The 20,650-nt window shown below is 44.1% G+C and overlaps 1 protein-coding gene across 1 annotated transcript in view; it reads right to left on the minus strand.

The window, feature by feature from the left end:
- Positions 1-20,650, minus strand: part of MFSD14A (major facilitator superfamily domain containing 14A) — a 953,206-nt gene that overhangs the window by 747,198 nt on the left and 185,358 nt on the right. The window lies entirely within an intron of this gene.

Raw genomic sequence — 20,650 nt, forward strand, 5'->3', positions numbered from 1 at the left:
TTGCAGAATCTAGAAAATGTTTAGCAAAGAGAGTTGAAAAATACCCCTCAAAAATTTTCAGTGTTTTGGCCCAGGTCAAGACAAGAGGGGGTACATTTCACTCTAGGATTAATTATTTAGAGACCACATTTATTTATAATTATGGCACTTTATATCCTAGTGGATTAAACCAAGAAGTGTCAGTAAAATTTTAAAGTATGCACTTTTGTAAAGGAATAATTTTACTATCTGCTGTGTTACCTTTTGAGGGGTATTTTTCAACTCTGTTTGCTAAACTTTTTCTAGATTCTGTACATTAATTTTGTACATAAATTTTGTACATATTTATAAAATTTGTTTACATCTGTCATGATTTGATGAAGTGCAATGATTATTGTCATTTTAAAAATGGGGAAGGTATCGTTCAGTGGGTGATGGAATTTGTATTTGCATTTGAAACAGTCAATTAATTGAGAAAATTGCATAATTGTTTGATTAGAGGATTTTTTTCAAATGTAATGTTATTTAAGATGCTGGTATATCACAAAGAAATATCCTTTGAAGGCGAAATGCCGAGGTAACAGGATTAAAGCATACCTGGTGGTTCATCTACTTTGTGGTGTTTGTGCTTTATTTTAGATCTTGTCTTGGTGGAGGTTTATTGTTTTCAGACTAAAAAATAGTCTGTGGTCGGGTAGATATGAAAGTACAGCTGTGTGAGATACTAAACAAGTTGTGTGGATTACCCGTCATTATGATGCATCTTTGAGACATAAACTCTGACTGCAGAATACACCGGACTTGTGTATCTCCACAGAACTGAAAAGCAACTTTTTCTTCCAGGAAACTCTTACTTCTTGGACTTTACTTAGCACACCAGATTAAGCAGAGCTCCAACACAGCAATCTGCTCTTTCTTGATATACCCCCAGTGCAAAAGGGCTAGTCCAAGAGAAGGCATTGCTAAAACTATTTAATCTGAAGTGAAAAATACCATGGAAAAACAAAAAAGGGATGCTGTCCAGTCAGAATTTACATCCTGAAGCTGCAACTCAGAAAGCCTCATGTAACTGTTGCATCTTGCTCCAAAATACTATGACTGCAATAATGGGGTACCCTTAGATTCCAAAGGCTGTAACTGCAGTCAATGGAGCAGCAGTGCTGAAAATGTGAATGGGGGAGATGCACAGTAAGTTCAAGACTGCAGCAGCTTAAGAGTATCCCATTTACTCAGATGTACAGCGACTTTGAGAATAATATTAAAGGGTAAGGGGGGACACCCCATATTGGGGAGGAAAGTGCAGTGAAGTGACCCCCAGCACTAAAATGCTTTTAAGGTATGGAGTTTTGGAATTTACTGCTTCTTCAAATTAGAATTTTTTGAAGTGCTGGGACTTAAAAGATTGGGTCACTCACTTCTGATAGGAAGCCACAGGAACAAGTTTCTAGCAGAAAAAAAGTACAGTTGTGTACACTTACCATAAATGTAGATCTTCAAGTGTATTCACTGTTGTAATATCACATTTGGGTTATCTGCTTGCAGTAGCCCTCAGTCTGCCTGATTAACAAAGTCTTGGGCCCTGCGTCGGTTGCTGTCCCTTCTTCCATGACGTCAGGGGTATAAAACATGCAGCCAACGCCATTACATCATTTTTTTTCTTGCCCCAGATGTCAGATGCCCCCTAATGTGAAGCAATTAAATTTATAAATATACAAGGTTACACCTTCAACAAAAAAGCAAATACACCAAAAAGCTTTTGAGCATAGTAAACTAGAGTAGAGGTACAGCCAAAAGAAGAAAGGGGGCTGGAGGGAGGGTAACCAGGACTGCAACAGTGAATACACTCGAACATCTACATTTATGGTAAGTGTACACAACTGTACTATGTTCTTCATGTTTCACTGTTGCAGTCATCACATTTGGGTAGATTCCCAAAACTACGGATGGGAGGAGGAATTTAGATAGCATTAGGACCAGCTATAAGGCCCTGCAAGACTGCAGTGGCAAAGCCAGCTCTGGAATTAGAGAAAATTGGCAGATGGTAATGCCTGTTGAAAGTATGTACTGAACTCCAGGTAGCAGCTTCCAGGATGTCCCTGGTAGGGACACCTCTGAGAAAGGCTGTACAGGTAGATGCAGCCCTGGTTGAGTGGGGTCTGATCCCCTGTGGGTTAGGTTTTCCATGGTGCTTGTAGCAGAAATGAATGCAATGGCCTATCCATTTGGAAATGGTTTGCTTTGAAATAGCCTTCCCCTCTGCCCCTGCAGCAAATGCCACCAGCAGTTGGCCAGATTTGCTTTGAGGTTTAGTCCTGTCCAAGTAGGAATCTAAGTTGTATATGCAAGTCTACGGAGTGCAGTATCCATTCTCCTTTGTTCTGTGGGTTAGGAAAGAAGGTTGACAAATGAATGGACTGATTAAGGGCCCGACTGGATACCACCTTGGGCATGAAGGAGGGATTGGGTCCTGAGGGACACTATGTCCGCATGAAAGATGACGAAAGGCTCCACTGCCATGAGGGCCTGTAATTCAGATACCCTTCTTGTTGAAGTGATTGCTAAAAGGAAAGTTGTTTTCCAAGAGAGGAATTTTAAATCCGCAGTGGCAGCTGGCTAGAAAGGAGGAAGGGTGAGCTTTTCCAATACAAAGTTAAGGTCCCAGGCTGGAGTTGTGGCTCTCCTGGGTGGTCGTAGATTTTTGGCCCCTCTGAGGAACTGCTTAAGCAGTGGATGAGAGAAGAGGGGAGGTTCTGTGTTATAATGAGCTGAAATGGCTGAGGCGTGAATTTTGATGGAGGAGAAAGAAAGGCCCTTGTGAAGCATCTCAGTTAAGTATTGTAAAATCTGAGGTAAATTGGGCACTGCTGTATTCATCCCTTGAGATTGGTTCCAGGCACAGAATCTTTTCCATTTTTCAGCATAAGATTTTCTAGTACTAGGCATCCTCGTCTCTAAAATGATATCCATCACTGGTTTACTGAGGGATGGTAAAGGAGAGATTAGGTAATTAGTCAGGCTGCTAGGTTCAGTGTATGAAAGTATGTACTGAACTCCAGGTAGCAGCTTCATGGATAAAAAGGTAGTCCAGGATTTAAGAGTTTGAGGCAGGTGCCATGGGGCCAACAGTGACACACTGCGCAAGAGGGGGTACCCAGTGTTGGCATGGCCAGTCTGGTGCAATCAAAGCCATCCTTGGTTTGTCTTGTTTGATCTTTAGTAGTACTTTGGAGAGCAGAGACAGAGGAGGAAAGGCTTAAAGTGATAGGTTTTTCCACCTGAAGGACAGAGCATCCAATTTTCCAAGCTTGTTTGTGGGGAGCCCTTGAGCAAAATGTGTCCAATTGATAGTTGTGCGGGAAGGCAAACAGGTCTATATCTGGGCTCCCCCATTTGCTTGTCAACATGTTGAAAATACTTGGTTCCAGCGTCCACTTGTGTGGGTCCATGAGGTTTCTGCTTAGTTCATCTGCCAGTGTATTTAGTTTTCCTGGCAGGAATTGAGCTTGTAGATGCACTTGGTAGCTCAGTGCTGTGTTCCACAATGCCATGGCTAGTCTGCATAGGGGGTAAGAATGTGTACCCCCACCTGCTTGTTTATGTACCACATAACAGTGGTGTTGTCCGTCTTTACCATTAACTGTCCTGGAAGAATATGGTCCTTGAAGGCTGTCAGAGCATGCTGTACAGCTAACATTTCATCTGATATTGTTAATCCTCATTCATTCCTTACATATAGGTATCGGTTCCGACCTCGGAACCGAGCAGACCATCTTCCAAGCTCATGTCAGCTACAAACTCTCGAGCTAAAACTCTTACCCAGAATTCCCGTCTCCCTGCTACCCCAGATTTCGTTTGCCGCATCGCCATTTGGTCGTGTCAAGCTACTTCTCTTGAGCTAAGTACAATATTTGTTGTCATTCTAGTCTACAACAACTTTTTCCTCTCAGAAAAGTTTCTAAATTGTTTTCTCTTACCTTATCGCATTTAGCGACCATCTCTTCTTAAATTTTTTCCAATCTTTTTACCGTGAGGCATTTTCTTCTATACCATCGTTGGTAGACCCCTTTTCTTCATTACCTTTGGGTATTTCTTGTACCATTGCTGGTAATCTTTCTGTTTCATTCTTTTCTATCATGGATAAAAACGTAGTCCAGGATTTAAGAGATGTTCAGATTGTGGACATAAATTACCTACTTCAGATGCACATTCTCTGTGTGTCTATTGTTTGGGTGCGCCTCATTTATCAGTTGATCCGCCCTGTCCAGTTTGTAAGAACTTCTCTAACAGGACGTTGATTGAGAAGGAAAATAAATTGTTACTGAAGGGACTACTCAAATCTCCCTTTTCAGAGGCTATTTCTGGGTCGGAGGCCTCAACCCCTCTTAGATCCCATAAGAAAAAAAACGATGATCTTTCAAAGGCCAAATCTCTTCCTTCGTCCCTGGCTGGGGACTCCCATCAACCGAGACCCAAGAAGGCTAAGCTTTCTACTTCGGATCGGACTCTTTCGGCTCCAGCGCTTTCAGTGCCTAGACCCTTGGCACAGAGGCCATCAGCGCCATCTCTGACTTCTGCACCGAGGACATCTGTGACTTCGGCACCGACTAGCGTGCCCTTTACCGCATTGGTACCGAGGGGATCCTCGATTCAGACCTCTCTACTGGCACTGACTATCCTGTCGGCGCAGACTGCAACCACATTGGCTCTGATACCTTACCAGGAACCGACAACTCAGTTGCTGACACTGATTTTTTCGGTCCCAGCTTCGGCACAGACAAGCACTTCGGCACTGATCTTACTGTCGGTGCAGGTCATGACTTCAGCACCGATGATTTCCTCGGTGCAGACACCTGTAGTACAGTCCCTTATGGCACCGTTGTTTTCAGTGCAGACTGGTGATATGGGCACCGAGCTTGTCCCATCTGTGGATAGACCTGACTCCCCCTCAGCCGTATATGTGAAATCCACTAGAAGCCCCTCTGAACACGACGTATTGCGTCTTGTGGAGCAAGTGCTTTTGGCCAGAGGTATCCCGCCCCCCAGGACCTATCCTTCCTTGGGAGGTGATCATCCTTTGCCAAAGACCCCTACTTATTCTCCTCCTTCACTGCCTTTGAAGCCCTTTGATATAGCACAGTCTTCCCCCTCTACGGTTCCCTTCATGGACCTCACTAAGGAACCGCAGTTGCCTTCGCAGCAGGAGAGTTTTGCTACGACCCAGGATGTCAGCTGTGGCGTACATAATTTGGTGTTTCACAGCCATCCAGGGACTCCGAGTCGGCAGGCTGAGCCACTTAGGGGAGGGGTGACCCCTGTCCAGGACACTCACCCCTCTTCAGGTGGACCAGCCTTCCAACTAATGGAGAAGGCTTTGGCATCTGCTGGCAATAATGTGCTGTCAATCTCCCCGCCCTCCTCTGGCCCGCTATGTACACAAGTCGCTCCTAGCGGACACCGGGTGCAAGGGCCTCAGGATGTACTCCCACAGGAAACCCACTTTGCGTTGCCTTCCCCAGCTTCTTCCTTTGAGGAAGTTCATCGTAAAAGCTCGTGCAAGAGGAAGCACATGGACTCCACAGAGGAGTCCCTTACTGAAGACGCAGGCTTTGATGATGGGGAAAGATCCCCTCACTCACCCTCTGAGGTATCCTTTGGTGATATCCTCAAAATCCTTAAACAGAGAGGTGACTGGCAGCCCTCTAACACGACCAATGAAGAGTCTGTGTTCCTACAGGCCTTTCGCGTCAGGCCCCCTACCTCCTGGGTTACTCCACCTGCCGAACTGGTCCTGCTCGTCGTGCAGCTTGCATGGAAGGCCTCCCGGAGGCCAGATAAATTTTTGTCCCCTCCTACTACTGACCCCCATTGGTCCAAAGGTCTTCCTGTAGATGCTCTGGTGGCGGTGACCGCAACCAAGGACCTGGTGGAAGAAGGAAGCCAGACTGTCCATCTGGCCAACAAAGAGTCACGGGCTCTGGACAGAATAGGGAAGCGCACTTTTGCATCAGCGACCTTTGCAATCAGGTCCCTGAATTATATGGCACACTTCACCAGGCTTCAAAGGGTTTTAGTATCTGAGCTCTCAAACTTTGGCTGGTGCTGTGTCTTGATGAGGTCCGTGACAAAGTGGCCTCTCAGCTGGCTACCACTGAATCAATATCAAACTCCTCCATGCGCCTGATCTCACGCATCAGAAGGAGCTGCTAGAGCGGCGAGTTCAGGCGTTGTTTTGAGAGGGCACGCCTGGATGTGCTTATGTAATTTCACAGAATCTTTCAAGGCTTCCTTTCTCAATGCTCCCATCGAAGCCTCTTCATTGTTTGGACCCAAAGTTAAAAGTACATTGGCCAGATGTGAACAGGACAGTAAGACCCTTTCTGCCGTAAATGTCCGTTATTCTTCCCCTCAACGTGCTTTCTCCAGAAACCAGAAGAGTGGGAAGATATGGTACAAAAAGTCTCAGGGTCCTTTCCGTGACACAAAGGCAGAGTTCTCCCCTAGAGGCAGAGGGGGAAACTCTCAAGGAAGACACCCTTTTCAGGGCAGAGGGGGTCCGCATAACCAGTGTTCCATGGATTCCTTTCCTGCTCAATCCTATCAGCGTTTCTGAAGAGCGGCCCAACTCCTTGCTTCTGGAGGTGGTTGGGGGTCATTTCTCCTTGTACCGTTCCGCCTGGCTAACCATCACCACAGACTCTTGGGTACAAAGGATAATAACCAGAGGTTACCATATCCCCTTCAATCTTTGTCCTGCCCCCCCCCCCAAACAAACTTACCTGACGTTCCACCCAGTCAAAGGGAAGAAGCAGCACTAGAGATAGCAAAGCTGCTAAGAAAAAGAGTCATTGAAATAGTCCCTCCAGACCAGATAGGATCCGGATTCTACTCAAGACTATTTCTGGTACCAAAGAAAACCGGGGACTGGAGACCAATTTTGGATCTCAGTGTACTGAACAAGTTTGTGAGCGTACAAAAATTCCAGATGGTCACAATACAGTCTATCCTCCTGCTTTTGGAAAAAGACGATTGGATGTGCTGGATAGATCTTCAAGATGCATACTTCCATATAAAAGTAGACAGGCCATCAAGAAGATCTCTGCGCTTCCGTGCGGGAGCCAGTCATTACCAGTTCAGAGTACTGCCCTTCGGACTCTCTACAGCCCCCAGAGTGTTCACAAAGTGCATGGCAGTCATCACAGCTCACTTGCGACTACAAGGATTCCAGGTGTTTCCATACCTAGACGACTGGCTCATCTCCACCCCCACTAGACATCTATTGGAAGAAGCCCTGGCATACTCTCTCCTCGTTTCAAAAAGGCTAGGCATAACCATAAACTGGCAAAAATCCAATCTCATCCCATCTCAGTCCACAGAATTCATAGGGGTCATATTGGATACAAAGAATTGCAGAGCATCCATTCCAGAGCACAGAATTCTAAGGATAAAGCAACAACTGATCCCAATCCTTTCAAGGGAGAAATCCACAGCTCACTCTGTCCTACAGCTGTTTGGTTCCATGGCAGCCTCTATCACCATTGTCCACCTGGCCAGGTTTTACATGATGCTTCTACAATGGCTACTGCTCACCCAATGGTATCCTTTTCACCATCCTCTTTCAGCCAAGATTTGAGTAACCCACAGGTGCAAACAGGATTTAAATTGGTGGATGACCCACAACCCGCCACAATGCTCTCGCCCTTTCTCCCATCAGCAGCCCAAGGCTACAGTGAACACGGACGCCTCCCTGATGGGGTGGGGGGGGCTACATCAGGGTCAGACAATCCAAGGCACTTGGTCCAAATTGGAGGCCCAATGGCATATAAATGTTGTGGAGCTGAGGGTGGTGCTTCTGGCGTTGCAAGCATTCCATCCCCTGCTGCCATCCGAGACTATTGCGATACAATCAGACAATATGGCGGTACACCAACAAACAGGGCAGAACCAAATCTTACCCCCTTTGTCGAGAGGCCATGAGGATATGGCAATGAGCGATGGCTACCAACCGTTTTCTTCTAGCAACGCACATTCCCGGGAGTTCCAACGTGACAGCAGACAGACTCAGCAGGTGCATTCTACAACCTCACGAGTGGTCCCTGGATCCCTCGATAGCGGCAGCGATCTTCTACCATTGGGACCATCGTTGCTGTGACCTCTTTGCATCCCCAACCAACTACAAATGCAGCAACTACTTCGCCCTGATTCCCCCGCCGGGACAGTCATCCATCTGTATCGTTGATCCTCGTTCAGTCATTACGCCCCTCCCTCCTTCCCCCTCCTGTGGATCTCACCATCCGGTTCTTTTAGGTCATTTGACCAGAGGTAGCCTCTACCTTCTTTTGACTTGCAAACTCAATCTGATTTAACAGGGAGAGGGGAATTCTGGCTAAGAGTTTTAGCTTGAGAGTTTGTAGCTGACACGAGCTTAGAAGATGGCCGGCTCAGTTCCGAGGTCGGAACAGATACCCAAACGTAATGATTGAACGAGGATCAACAATATAGATGGAACGTTATGGTAAGACATAACTTCTTTTTTTTGATTGATATGCAAGTGCATTTGACTTAGGTTCCATTTGCCCTGAATACACTTCCCTGCCAGGTGAGCCCCACATGCATAATGTGATGCGTCTGTTGTTAGGGTTTGGGCGGCAGGGGGTGGTGTGAATGGTAGTCCCTTGTTTTGCTGGCAGGCCTCTGCCCACCAAAGAAACTCTAGGTGTAAGCAAGGTACAATAGGACTCATTGTTTCTAGCTCCTAAGAATGTTGACACCATAGGTTTTTTAGATAACATTGTAGGTTCTTCATATGCAGTCTTGCATATGGAATCAAAAGAATGCAGAAAGCCATGAACCCCAAGGCTTGTAGTATTTGCCTTGCAGATAGTAGGGTTTTTGTGGCCAATTGTCTGAAGTAGGTTGTCAAATGAATTTGTTTCTCTGGTGTGAGGAAAGCCATCTGGGAAGTTCTTTTCAAGCTTGCTCCCAGGAATATGATTTGTTGACAGGGTACCAGGTGTGACTTCTTTTCATTTATGGTGTACCCCGGACAAGTTAGCACCCTTTGTACAAAGGCCAGATGACTCAAAAGTATGTCCTGGCTTTCTGCCTGAATTAAACAATCGTATAAGGTATGGGTATATTTGAATATTTCTTCACCTGCAAAATGCAATGACTGGGGCTAGGCACTTTGTGAATACCCTGGGCTCAGTAGATAAGCCAAAGGGCAGTGCAGAGAAAGTACAGTTGTGTACCTACCATAAATGTAGATGTTCGAGTGTATTCACTGTTGCTGTAATTACACTTGTGTTATCCTTCTGGCAGGCGACCCGCAGTCGGCCCGAGTTCCAAAGTCTTGGTCCAGCGTCGGTTGCCGTCGCCTCTTCCCTGACGTCAGTGCGCCAGGGGTATAAAAGTTGCAACCAATGCCATTTTCTTCAGTTTTTCTTGCCCCAGATGTCAGGTGCCCCCAGATAGGGAGGCTGAAAAGATAACAATATGCCAAACAACCATGCATATATTACTATAATCATTACCTTCATCTACAAGAAAATACACCACATAGGTTGTATAGAGTTGAGAAGTACAGAATAGTCCTAGCAAAGAGGGGGATGGAAGGTGAGTAACCTGGACTGCAACAGTGAATACACTCGAACATTTACATTTATGTTAGGTACACAACTGTACTATGTTCATCGTGTTTCACTGTTGCAGTCATTACACTTGGGTAGAATCCCAAAGCTGAGGTTGGGTGGCTGGGTCTAGATTGGATTTGGCAAGGCTAACAAGCCCTGCAGAACTGCAGTGGCAAAGCCTGCTCTGGATTTGGAGTAGAGAGGTAGGTGGTAGCGCTTGGTAAAAAAGTGTGCACTGAGCTCCAGGTTGCAGCTTCTAATATGTCTTTGGTTGGTACCCCTCTAAGGAAAGCTGCTGAAGTGGCTGCTGCTCTGGTAGAATGAGGCCTAATGCCCTTAGGCACAGATTTGCCATGTTGTGCATAGCAGAAGTGGATGCAGTGTCCTATCCATTTGGAGATTGTCTGCTTTGTAATAGGCTTTCCTTGTGATCCTGCAGCATAAGCTACAAACAGTTGCTCAGTTTTTCTGAAAGCTTTTGTTTTGTCCAAGTAAAATCATAGCTGCCTGTGTATATCCAAAACTTGCAGAAGTCTTTCCCCTTTATTCTGGGGATTTGGGTAGAAAGTAGGTAAATGAATGGTTTTGGTTTAAGGCCACATTGGAGATCACAACATTCATGCCAAAAGTGTTTGTCCTAAGAGAAACCTGTCCCGATGAAAAATGAGGAAAGGTTCCACAGCGATCAATGCCTGTAACTCTGAGACTCTTCTTGCTGAAGTTATTGCTAGGAGCAGAGCAGTTTTCCATGACAAGAATTTTAGATCAGCTGTGCTGGCTGGTTCAAATGGAGGCAGTTATTTTTTCTAAAACAAAGTTGAGGTCCCAAGTAAGTACTGGTGCTCTCCTAGGGGGTCTTATATTCTTTGCCCCTCTGAGGTACTGTCGTAGTAGAGGATGTGAAAAAATATGAGGATCCATATTGTAATGAGCTGAAATGGCAAAGGCATGGATTTTAATAGATGAAAAAGATAGGCCTTTGTCCAACATCTCAGTCAGGTATTGCAAAATCTGAGGTATATTAGAGAACAGTGGGTCGAGCCCTTGTGCCTGGTTCTAAGCACAGAATCTCTTCCATTTTTCTGCATAAGATTTCCTAGTGCTGGGCCTCCTGGCTTCCAAAATTACATCCATAACAGCTTTAGAGAGAGGTGCAGTCTGAGTGGCTACATTATCTGTCATGCTGCCAGGTTAAAGGTTCTGAGTTGACTGTGCAGAATCTGATTGTTTTGTTGTGTCAGAAGATGAGGGATTTGAGGTAGAGGCCAAGGTGGGCCTTGGGACAAAGTTTTTTGGATTGGGTACCAGTGCTGGCGTGGCCAGTCTGGTGGAATCATTATAATTTTTGGCCTCTCTTGTCTGACTTTTAGAAGCACCTTGGTGAGAAGAGGCATCGGAGGGAAGGCATAGACTGTCAGGTTTTTCAAGCTGAATGTTTGAGCATGCAAAATTTCTGTATTTGGCAACTGTGAGGGGAGGCAAAAAGATCTATGTCTGGGCGTCCCCATTTCCTTGTTATCATGTTGAACACTTGTGGATTTAGCTTCCATTCGTGAGGATCCTTGAGATTTCTGCTTAGTTTGTCTGCCAGTGTATTTTTTGTTCCTGGCAGGAATTGTGCTTGCAGATGTACCTGGTAGGTCAGTGCTGTGTTCCACAAAGTCATGGCTTGTCTGCATAGGGGGGTAGGAATGTGTGCCCCCTTGCTTATGTACCACATAACTGTGGTATTGTCCGTCTTTATTAGTAGTTGTCCTGGATGTATTAGGTCCTTGAAGGCTGTCAGGGCATTCTGTACAGCTAACATCTGTTTTTGATTGATGTGAAGATGCACTTGCTCCTTGGGCCACGTGCCCTGAATAAATTTTCCTGCCATATGTGCTCCCTAGGCATAATCCGATGCATCCGTTGTTATTGTCTGCCTGGCTGTAGGTAAGGTGAAAGGCTGTCCCTTGTTGTGGTGACAGGCCTGAGACCACCATCGAAACTCCTGTTGTAAGCAGGGAATCAAGGTTATGATTGTCTCTAGGCTGTGACAATGCTGAGTCCAAACACTTTTTAGATACCACTGTAGTTTCCTCATATGCAGTTTTGCATATGGAATTAGTAGAATGCAGGATGCCATGAAACCCAGGGCCTGCAGACTTTTTCTTGCAGGGAGCTGGGTCTTTGTTGCCATCATTTGAAAGTAATGAGTCAGTTGCCTTTGTTTGTCTGGCGTGAGATAAGCCATCTGGGCAGTTGTATTTAAGCTTGCACCCAGGAATATTATCTCTTGAGAGGGCACTAGTTTTGAATTATTTTCGTTTACTGTGTACTCTAGGCAAATTAGCAATCTTTTTACAAATGCCAGGTGCTTTAGAAGAATGTCCTTGCTCTCTGCTTGAATAAGGCAATCGTCCAAGTAGGGATAAATTTGAATTCCTTTTTGTCTGCAAAATGCAATTACTGGTGCTAGGCATTTTGTGAAGACCCTGGGTGCAGTAGATAAGCCAAAGGGCAGTGCAGAGAATTGGTAATGCATTGAGCCTGCTATGAATCTGAGGTATCTTCTGCACGATGGTCTGATTGGGACGTGCAGGTATGCCTCCTTGAGATCCAAAGTAACTAGCCAAGCCTCCTTGCCCAGCATGTGCAGAAGTTGTTGAAGTGTTAACATTTTGAATTTTGGAACATCCAGGAAAGTATTCAGGATTGACAGGTCCAGTATTGGTCTCCAGGCTTTGTCTTTTCTGGGTACTAAGAAAAGTCTTGAGTAAAATCCTTGTCCCTGTTCTTCTTGTGGAACTTTCTGAATAGCTCCCATATCCATAAGAGCAGCAATCTGTTTTTGTGCATCTGCCCATTGGTTTTGTGGCAGGTTTGACATACTTTTCGGTTTTGGAAGCGTGTGGAAGTGGAACCTGTACCCCTGAGAAACTATATTCAGCACCCATTGGTCTTGGGTGATCATGTGCCAATTTTTTGAGAAAAATGCCAGCTTTCCCCCTAGGGGTGCTGTCAACTGGTAACAGCTTGGCATTTGCAGAGGGAAGTCATTGTGACTGCTTCCTATACAGTTGTGATTTGTCTTCTCCTCCTTTGGGGGCTGAAGCACCCCATTGTTTAGGTCTGTAGGAGCCTTGGGGCTGAAATCTGCCTCTTGGGCGTCTATATCTGCCTCTTTGTGGCCTATCTGACACTGGAAAGGATCAATTTTTTGAAGGCCAGTTTCTGCTAAATCTAGGTGGTTGAACCTGCAAGAAATCTTTCACCGTTTGCATTGACTTTGCTTTATCCTCCATTTTCTTTAACATCTCTTCTGCCTTAACACCAAACAAAGTATCATACTGTAGTGGAGCATCCAATAATTTTACTTTAACATGGTCAGGTAAACTTTGTTCTTTCAACCAAGCATGTCTTCGAATTACTGAGCCTGTAACTGCGGCTCTAGTAGAAGCCTCTAATGAATCAAAACCACATTGCAGAGTATGCTTTCCCACTTGTTCAACTGCATGCAATAAATCCTGCATTTCTTTACAGTCAGGACTTTCTATATTTGTAACCATTTTCTGCTTTAACAATGACATGAGATACTGTTGATATTTAAGCATGTGGAACTGACAGTTTAAAGCTCTTACAGCTAAAGTAGCAGAAGTGTAAACTTTTTTCCCCCATCTGTCCAGGGCTCTGGAATCCCTATCTGAGGGGACAGGATTTTAGGCAGTGGAAGCTTTAACCCCTTTAGGACCCTGAGAAATTGTTTCTGGGTCTGCAGCGGGGTTTTTATAAAGAAATTTATGAGAGCCAGTGACCCTGTAGTACCTGTCTGGCTTTACTTGAGCAGGGGGTAAAGAATCTGGAGACAGACTGGATTCAGAAAAAACATCATCTACAATATCAAGCACAGGAGGGATAGCCAGGGGCCTGTGCTGAGGCAATAAAATAAAATCTCTGGGCCTTTTCTTGGATTCTGAGTAATCCTGGCTCTCCCAATGGAAATGCTCCCTCATGGTGTGCAGGGTTTCCCCAAAAGAATAATCCTCAGGTGGTGAAACTGAAGGAATGGACTCTTCAGTATCAGAGTCCTCATAGGGAGGGAGAGAATAGCCGTGATCAGAAGAAGAATCAGAGGAAATGGAAACCTGATCAGAGGAATCATAATCAGTGTCTTGCCTACGCCTTTTGTCAGGAGGGGGATGGGAGCCCCTGATTACAGTAATAAGGTCTTCGGCCATTTTAAGCATCTGTTTCTTTGGCATGGATGACTGTTCTGGAGAATGATGCACTTGTTTCCTTGTCTTTAATGGTGTTTTTGAGTTTGCTGCTGTAGTAGCCTTAATTGTAAGCTGTGAAGGTCTGAAAACACCCTCAGAAGCCGGTGCCTGCTCAGCGGCTCTGGACCCATCTGAGGGTATAGTTCCCGTAGGGCCAATACCTTGGGTTTCCACAGGCCTCGGTGTCTCCACGTGGCTGTCAGTTAGGGTCTGTGGCTCTGAGGTAGTGGGTGTCAGGGGCTGCGAAAGCACCTCACTGAGAACCGGCGACTGGCCTAGAAGAGGCTTCGTCATCGGTTTTGGACCTCGGATGCCTGTCTTTTTCTTTGTCTTTGTGTTTTTTATACATTCCGGTCGTCGGTTGTTCCGACAGCATTATATAATTAAATCTTTGTCCAAAATAATGTAAAGCAAAATCAAACCGACATTTAATAGTGCGTTTATTGAATATAGCACAAAACTGACAACTAGTAATGTCGTGGTCAGGGCCTAGGCAAGGAATGCAGTAAGAGTGAAAGTTCTTATGAGGTATTTGCTTCCCACAAGAAATACAATTATTAACTTTTACTGACATTGGTCTGGAGCAAGAAAAAGTTTCCCCAAAGGGGTACTTAGCTTTATTGAAGACTTCCGTTCTGAAATTAAATTTTGAAAATCTCAGGAGTCGGCCGACCGGCACTTGCGAACTGCTTTTGCTTTGGGCACCACGCGGCAAGAAAGACTGAAGAAAATGGCGTTGGTTGCAACTTTTATACCCCAGGCGCACTGACGTCAGGGAAGAGGCGACAGCAACCGATGCCAGACCAAGACTTTGGAACTTGGGCTGACTGCGGGTTGCCTGCCATCAGGATAACCCAAGTGTAATGACTGCAACAGTGAAACACGAACATCTGGTAGTGATTGTAGCCTTCTTTGAAGAGTAGGTATCTTCTGCAAGATTGACGGTAACAACAGCTGGTCTTCCTAAGTAAGTTTCCCTGATTGGGATGTGCAGGTATGCTTCTTTTAAATAGAGTGTTACCATCCAGACATCTTTTCCTAGCATAGGAAGCAACTGGTGAAGAGTCAGCATCTTGAATTTTGGAATCACCAAGTAGACAGGTCCAGAATAGAACGCCATGAATTGTCTTTTCTGGGTAGCAGGAAAGGTTTGGAGTAGAAACCTTGTCCTTTTTCCTCTTCTGGTACAGTTTGAATAACCTTTATGTTTAAAAGAGAGACTATTTGCTTTTGAGCCTCTGCCCACTAATTTGGGGGTAGATCTGGCCAACCTTTTGGCATTGGTAATGTGTGGAAGTGAAATCTGTATCCTTGGGACACTATATTTAAAACCCATTTGTCCTGGGTAATGAATCCCCAGTTTTTGGCCTGCAGACCAATCTTTCCCCCTAAAGGAGCATTCAGTTGAGAAGTGCTTGGAAGTTTTAAAATCAAGTAATTGAGACAGTTTTCCATAGGGGGGAGTCTTACTACTCCCAGATTTGGAAGCAGAAGCTCCCCACCTACTTAGTCTTGTGCGTACCCTGGGACTGAAACCTGGGATTTCTGTTGTGTCTGGGTTTGGATAGAGAAGGCCTGGAAGGAGCCGGAAAGGACCAATTCTTAGAGGGCCAATGCCTACTAAATCTTGGAGGCTGAACTTGTAAGAAATCTTTTAACAGTTTGCATAGATTTAGCTTTATCTTCCATCTTCTTAAGAACTTCCTCAGCTTTGTTGCCAAACAGGCGGTCGTGATTTAAGGGTGCATCCAACAGTTTAGCTTTAACATGATCAGGTGAAGATTGCTCCTTAAGCCAAGCATGCCTTCTGAGTACAGACCCAGTGACAGCAGCCCAGCAAGAGGCCTCTAAAGAATCAAACCCACATTGCAAAGTATGTTTTCCAACCTGTTCAGCAGAATGCATTAAATCCTGTAATTCCTTACTTTCAGCACAGTCAGGAATCAACATCAATTTTTGTTTAAGCAATCCAATAATATGTTGTTGATACTTTAACATATGAAACTGACAATTTACGGCCCTAATGGCCAAGGTTGCAGAAGTGTAAACCTTCTTACCCCATCTATCCAGTGCCCTGGAATCTCTATCAGAAGGGGTAGGATTTTTGGCAGTAGAGGCCTTAATGCCCTTGTGTCCCTGTGAAATAGTCTCTGGATCCGCAATAGGATTTTTAAAAAGGAACTTGTGAGAATCAGGAACCCTGTAATATATGTCAGGTTTTGTGGGAGCAGGGGGAAACGAATCAGGAGCCAAACTAGATTCCAAAAAGGCATCATCAGCAATGTTTATTACAGGTGGTATAGCTAAAGGCCTACGCTGAGGCAAGGGTAAGAAATCCCTAAGCCTCTTTTTTGAATCAGAAAAATCCTGGCTTTCCCAGTGGAAATGCTCCCTTAGAGAGTGCAAGGTTTCACCAAAAGAAAAATCCTCTGGAGGGGAAGCAGACGGAATAGAGTCCTCTGCATCAGAGTCCTCATAAGTAGATAAGTGTAAATCCAGATCATCAGAAAAATCAGAATCCTGGTCATAAGATTCATAAACAATTTCAGTCCTAGGCCTCTTAGGAGAAGGTGGTTGGCTTCCCCTGATTGACATTCTTATTTGTTTTTTAGGCACAGAGGCCTGAGCATGTGGCATGGGCGTCGGTTTTCTAGGCATGGTTCGAGGTTTAGGCCTTAAAGTAGAAGGAGGCGTTGGTTTAATATGCAAGTCCGTAGGCCTGAATACACCTTCTCAGAAGCCGGTGCCTGCACAGTGGCTCCGGACCCATCCAAGGTAGAGACATCCGTAAGTTCCACAGTTGAAGCATCTCGCGGCATACTGGACTTCGAATGGGTCTCAGTAGAGGCCTGCGAATCAGAAGTAGCGGGTATCAGGGGCTGCGAAAGCGCCTCACTGAGTACCGGCGAACTGGCGACTGGCTTAAGAGAAGCGTCGGCAGCAGCTTTGGACCTAGGCGGCCTGTATCTTTGTTCTTTTTCGGAATTCCGGTAGTCGGATGGCTTACCGACGACATTTCTGGATAACTGAACAGAGAACCGAAATATTTAGAGGCGAAAATATACCGACGACGGATAGTACGTTGATTAAATAAAGCACAAAACCGACAGCAAGGTACGTTGTGATCAGGGCCTAGGCAAAGAATACAGTACAAATGAAAATCTTTGCGAGGTATTTACTTTCCACAAGAAATACTTTCCACAAGAAATGCAATTATTAACTTTTACTGACATCGGTAAGGAGCAAGAAAAAGTTTCCCCAACGGGGTACTTAGCTTTAGTTGAAGACTTTGGTTCTGAAACTCGAAAATGAAAATTTCAGGAGTCGGCCGACCGGCACTTGCGAACTGCTTCTGCTTCAGGCACCACATGGCAAGAAAGACTGATGTAATGGTTTCGGCTGCTTGTTTTATACCCTTGACGACCTGACGTCATGGAAGAAGGGACAGCAACCAAAGCATGACCCAAGACTTTGTTTATCAGGCTGACTGAGGGCTACTGCAAGCATATAACCCAAATGTGATGACTGCAACAGTGAAACACGAAGGACATCTGCTTCCTTGGTGGGGAAAATGAAAAAATCTAGCCCATCAGGAGAGCAACACAAAGGAATCACTTAATCTAGAAATGTAGTCTATCATTCAAAATTTGGTAAATATACAGTAGAGTTCAAATTGCCACCATTCATATGTTAGCCAGTAGCACACAACATTTAAGTTTCTCTAGAATGAAATAAAACCCAGGTGGGAAACAGGTTCCCTAACAGCAGAGCCCTGTCCAGCATAAAACTTGTATATGGCAGCCAAACGCACCCTTACTAATGAACAATTTGAGCTTGAATCAAAAACCTCCAACAAATATTAGCCGGACACTATGCCAGGGGGATGGGGCCCTGACTACAACCAGGCAACCTGGGTTTGGTAGTGGTGAGGGGGTGGGGGGCTGAAGATGAGGAGATGTGATCTCTTTAGTGGAGACTGGGGAAAGCCACTACTAGTGCTTGAGGAATGGAGGACAGCACTGCTTGCTGCAATGCCCTTTGCAGAAGTGAAGTACAGACAGTGCAGTCAGTCCATAGCATGACCTCTTCCCTCATGTGAGTGTAAATTAGAGAGAGAGAGAGAGAGAGAGAGCCTTGCCAGAAAGGAGAGACAGAAGAGTCTTCTGTCATACTCCACTTGAGAGGTAGTTTCACCTGAACCTCTCCCCAAAGAAAGGAAGGAAACCACACCTGCCTGGACCTAAACCTATTAAATAACGTTGGACCTGGAAGTATGGCCTTTTCGACTGTTAGAGGAAATGGGGGGGGGCATAAAGTACACGCGTTTATATCACGTTATCGAAAGATGAAAATAGCGAACGCTATTTCATTGAACCTAAAATATCTAAACCACATAATATCGAACATTCAGAACAGCAAATGTTTTCCTTGGGAAAATATTTGCTATTCCGAAACACATACACACAACACAAACACACCAAACAAACAGCAATCCACACACATACACCTAAAATCTTACACCTAACTCTACACTAAACTATACACACACACCACTAACTATCCACTTACCTTAACCCAAACCCTAACCCTAAGGTCTGTCATTATTGCACACTCACCTCACCTGCTCCCTAACACTAACGCACACGTCCACACAATCGCACACATACCTAACCCGCACCCTAACCTTAACTCACCTAACCTGCCCTAACCCTCACGTCCACACAATCGCACACTTACCTGAACCCGACCCATAACTTTCCACCACAGCGCTGAAAATACCGAAGCAACAGAAATGGACAACCGAATTCTTTCCCTAGGAAAAAATTTGGTTTTCTGTTACTTCGATATTTTCAGCTATCGATGAATAGGGTTCAATATTAGAACATTCGAAGTTTTGAAACTTCGATGTTCTAATATAGACCCAAAGTAAACCATAAGCCCAGTCATAAACCAACATAGCCCTGCTCTCTACAGTGGTACAGTGGTTAGATCAGTGAGAAACTTCTCCAACATTTGGTACTAGTTGTGCAGATAATAGGCAGCAGGCTGATAACTCCACTTCATGAACAGTTACAGCAGGGGCCAAATTTAGTGACCACTCAAAAGGGATTAAAGGACAAAGGCCGAGTCTGCCTGTAACAGAGTTCTCTATCCAAGAGATAAGCACAACAATCAGAAAATTATGAGTTGAAACTGCCCACTGTCACTGCTGCCTGACAAAGTAGGCAGGATCTTGTTCCACCATGTTTGTTCACATACAGACTAGTTATATTATCTGAATGACAAGGCAGTAAGAAATGTTCTGAGAGGCCTGGTAAATCAGCAAGATTGCCTGCACCTCCAGAAAGCTGATGTGCAAGGACAACTCCCTTAAGACCACTCCACTTGGTCTGATGTCACCACCACTATCGAAGTGCACCACCCTCACTCTACGGCAGAGGCATTTATAGCGAATGTGGCCAAAGGATGTAGGACACAAATAGAATTGTTGTTTTTACTTTTTCTACTTTCTTATTTGTAAATCATCCATATAAAAATTACATAAATATTAGTTTATACAGAATATAAATTTACATTCAGATACTATGATCTATTATGTTTTACTTACAATAAATTATATTTAATTATATATTTAATTATATATTCATTTATACATTTTTACTTATACTGTTTAAAACTAGGTTATTAGTGTTAATATTTATTTCAATATTAATTCTAATACAATACATTTTTATACATACTTTTTATATGGTTATGATGTTTAGGTTTTACTTATATAACAACCATATTGCACACCATTTTTACTATCACCATTCTACTTATTTTATACTCATGCTGGTGTTCTGTCAATTCGTCTTATTTAGACTATTCTTTTAAACGAAGAGTATATTAAGCGCAAGTTAAAAGTGAAAGTAACATTTAGTATACATTGTATGTTTTTTTATACTTAAATTAAGAACTGTTGCAATAGAATGAAAATTGAGTTAGTAAGTGCTTTTGATTCTCAAACAATGTGGAAATATATTGCTAATTGACAAGTATATTTCTTGGCATTTTAATCTTTCAGATTTCTGCATTCTCTTAATTTTGCCTGACTGAATTATCTTTTTGCCTGACTGAATTATTTTATATATTTTCTGGCACATTACTAAAAAAATCCACTTTATTTTGCTTTTGCCTTTTCTTAAAAGTACTCAATTGTATTTATTCTGCTGCATTTAATACTGCTTGGTAGTAGCCGGATTAAATAGACTGAATCTAGCTTTGTTTGAAAAACTTGAGCACTAATCCAGGCCATCTTTTTGGTGCATTTATTACTGCTTGTTAGTAGCCTGATTAAATTGTAACTGTTATTCTAAGCATTTTGGTTTAAGCACTTGGGCTTCAGACCAGTTGTTTTACATTAAGATGGTTTGTAGTCTGCACTGTTGTGGCAGGACAGGTAGCTTACATCCTTCTAAGTTCGGAATTGCTGATTGAAGGCTCAGTGTCTGTTATTCTAAAAGTGTATTAGTTGTGGTTTAAGCACTTGGGCGTCTGGCCAGTTATTTTTCATTAAGAAGGTTTGTAGTCTGCACTCTTGGAGGAGAGGCTAGATTCTACCCTTCTGAGCTGGGAATTTCTGGTACAAGGCTTATTGTGCCTGCTTATTTGAACTATTTCTTTCTGAAATTGGTGCACCTTGTTTGCTGTAGCATAGACTAGATTCAGGCATGCTGAATCTAACTTTGTTTGAAAAACTTGAGCACTAATCCAGGCCATCTTTTTTGGAGAAGGTTCCCCTGA

Source organism: Protopterus annectens, chromosome 10.part0 (genome assembly GCF_019279795.1).
Source record: "Protopterus annectens isolate FY-2018-M chromosome 10.part0, PAN1.0, whole genome shotgun sequence".
NCBI classification, from domain to species: Eukaryota; Metazoa; Chordata; order Ceratodontiformes; family Protopteridae; genus Protopterus; species Protopterus annectens.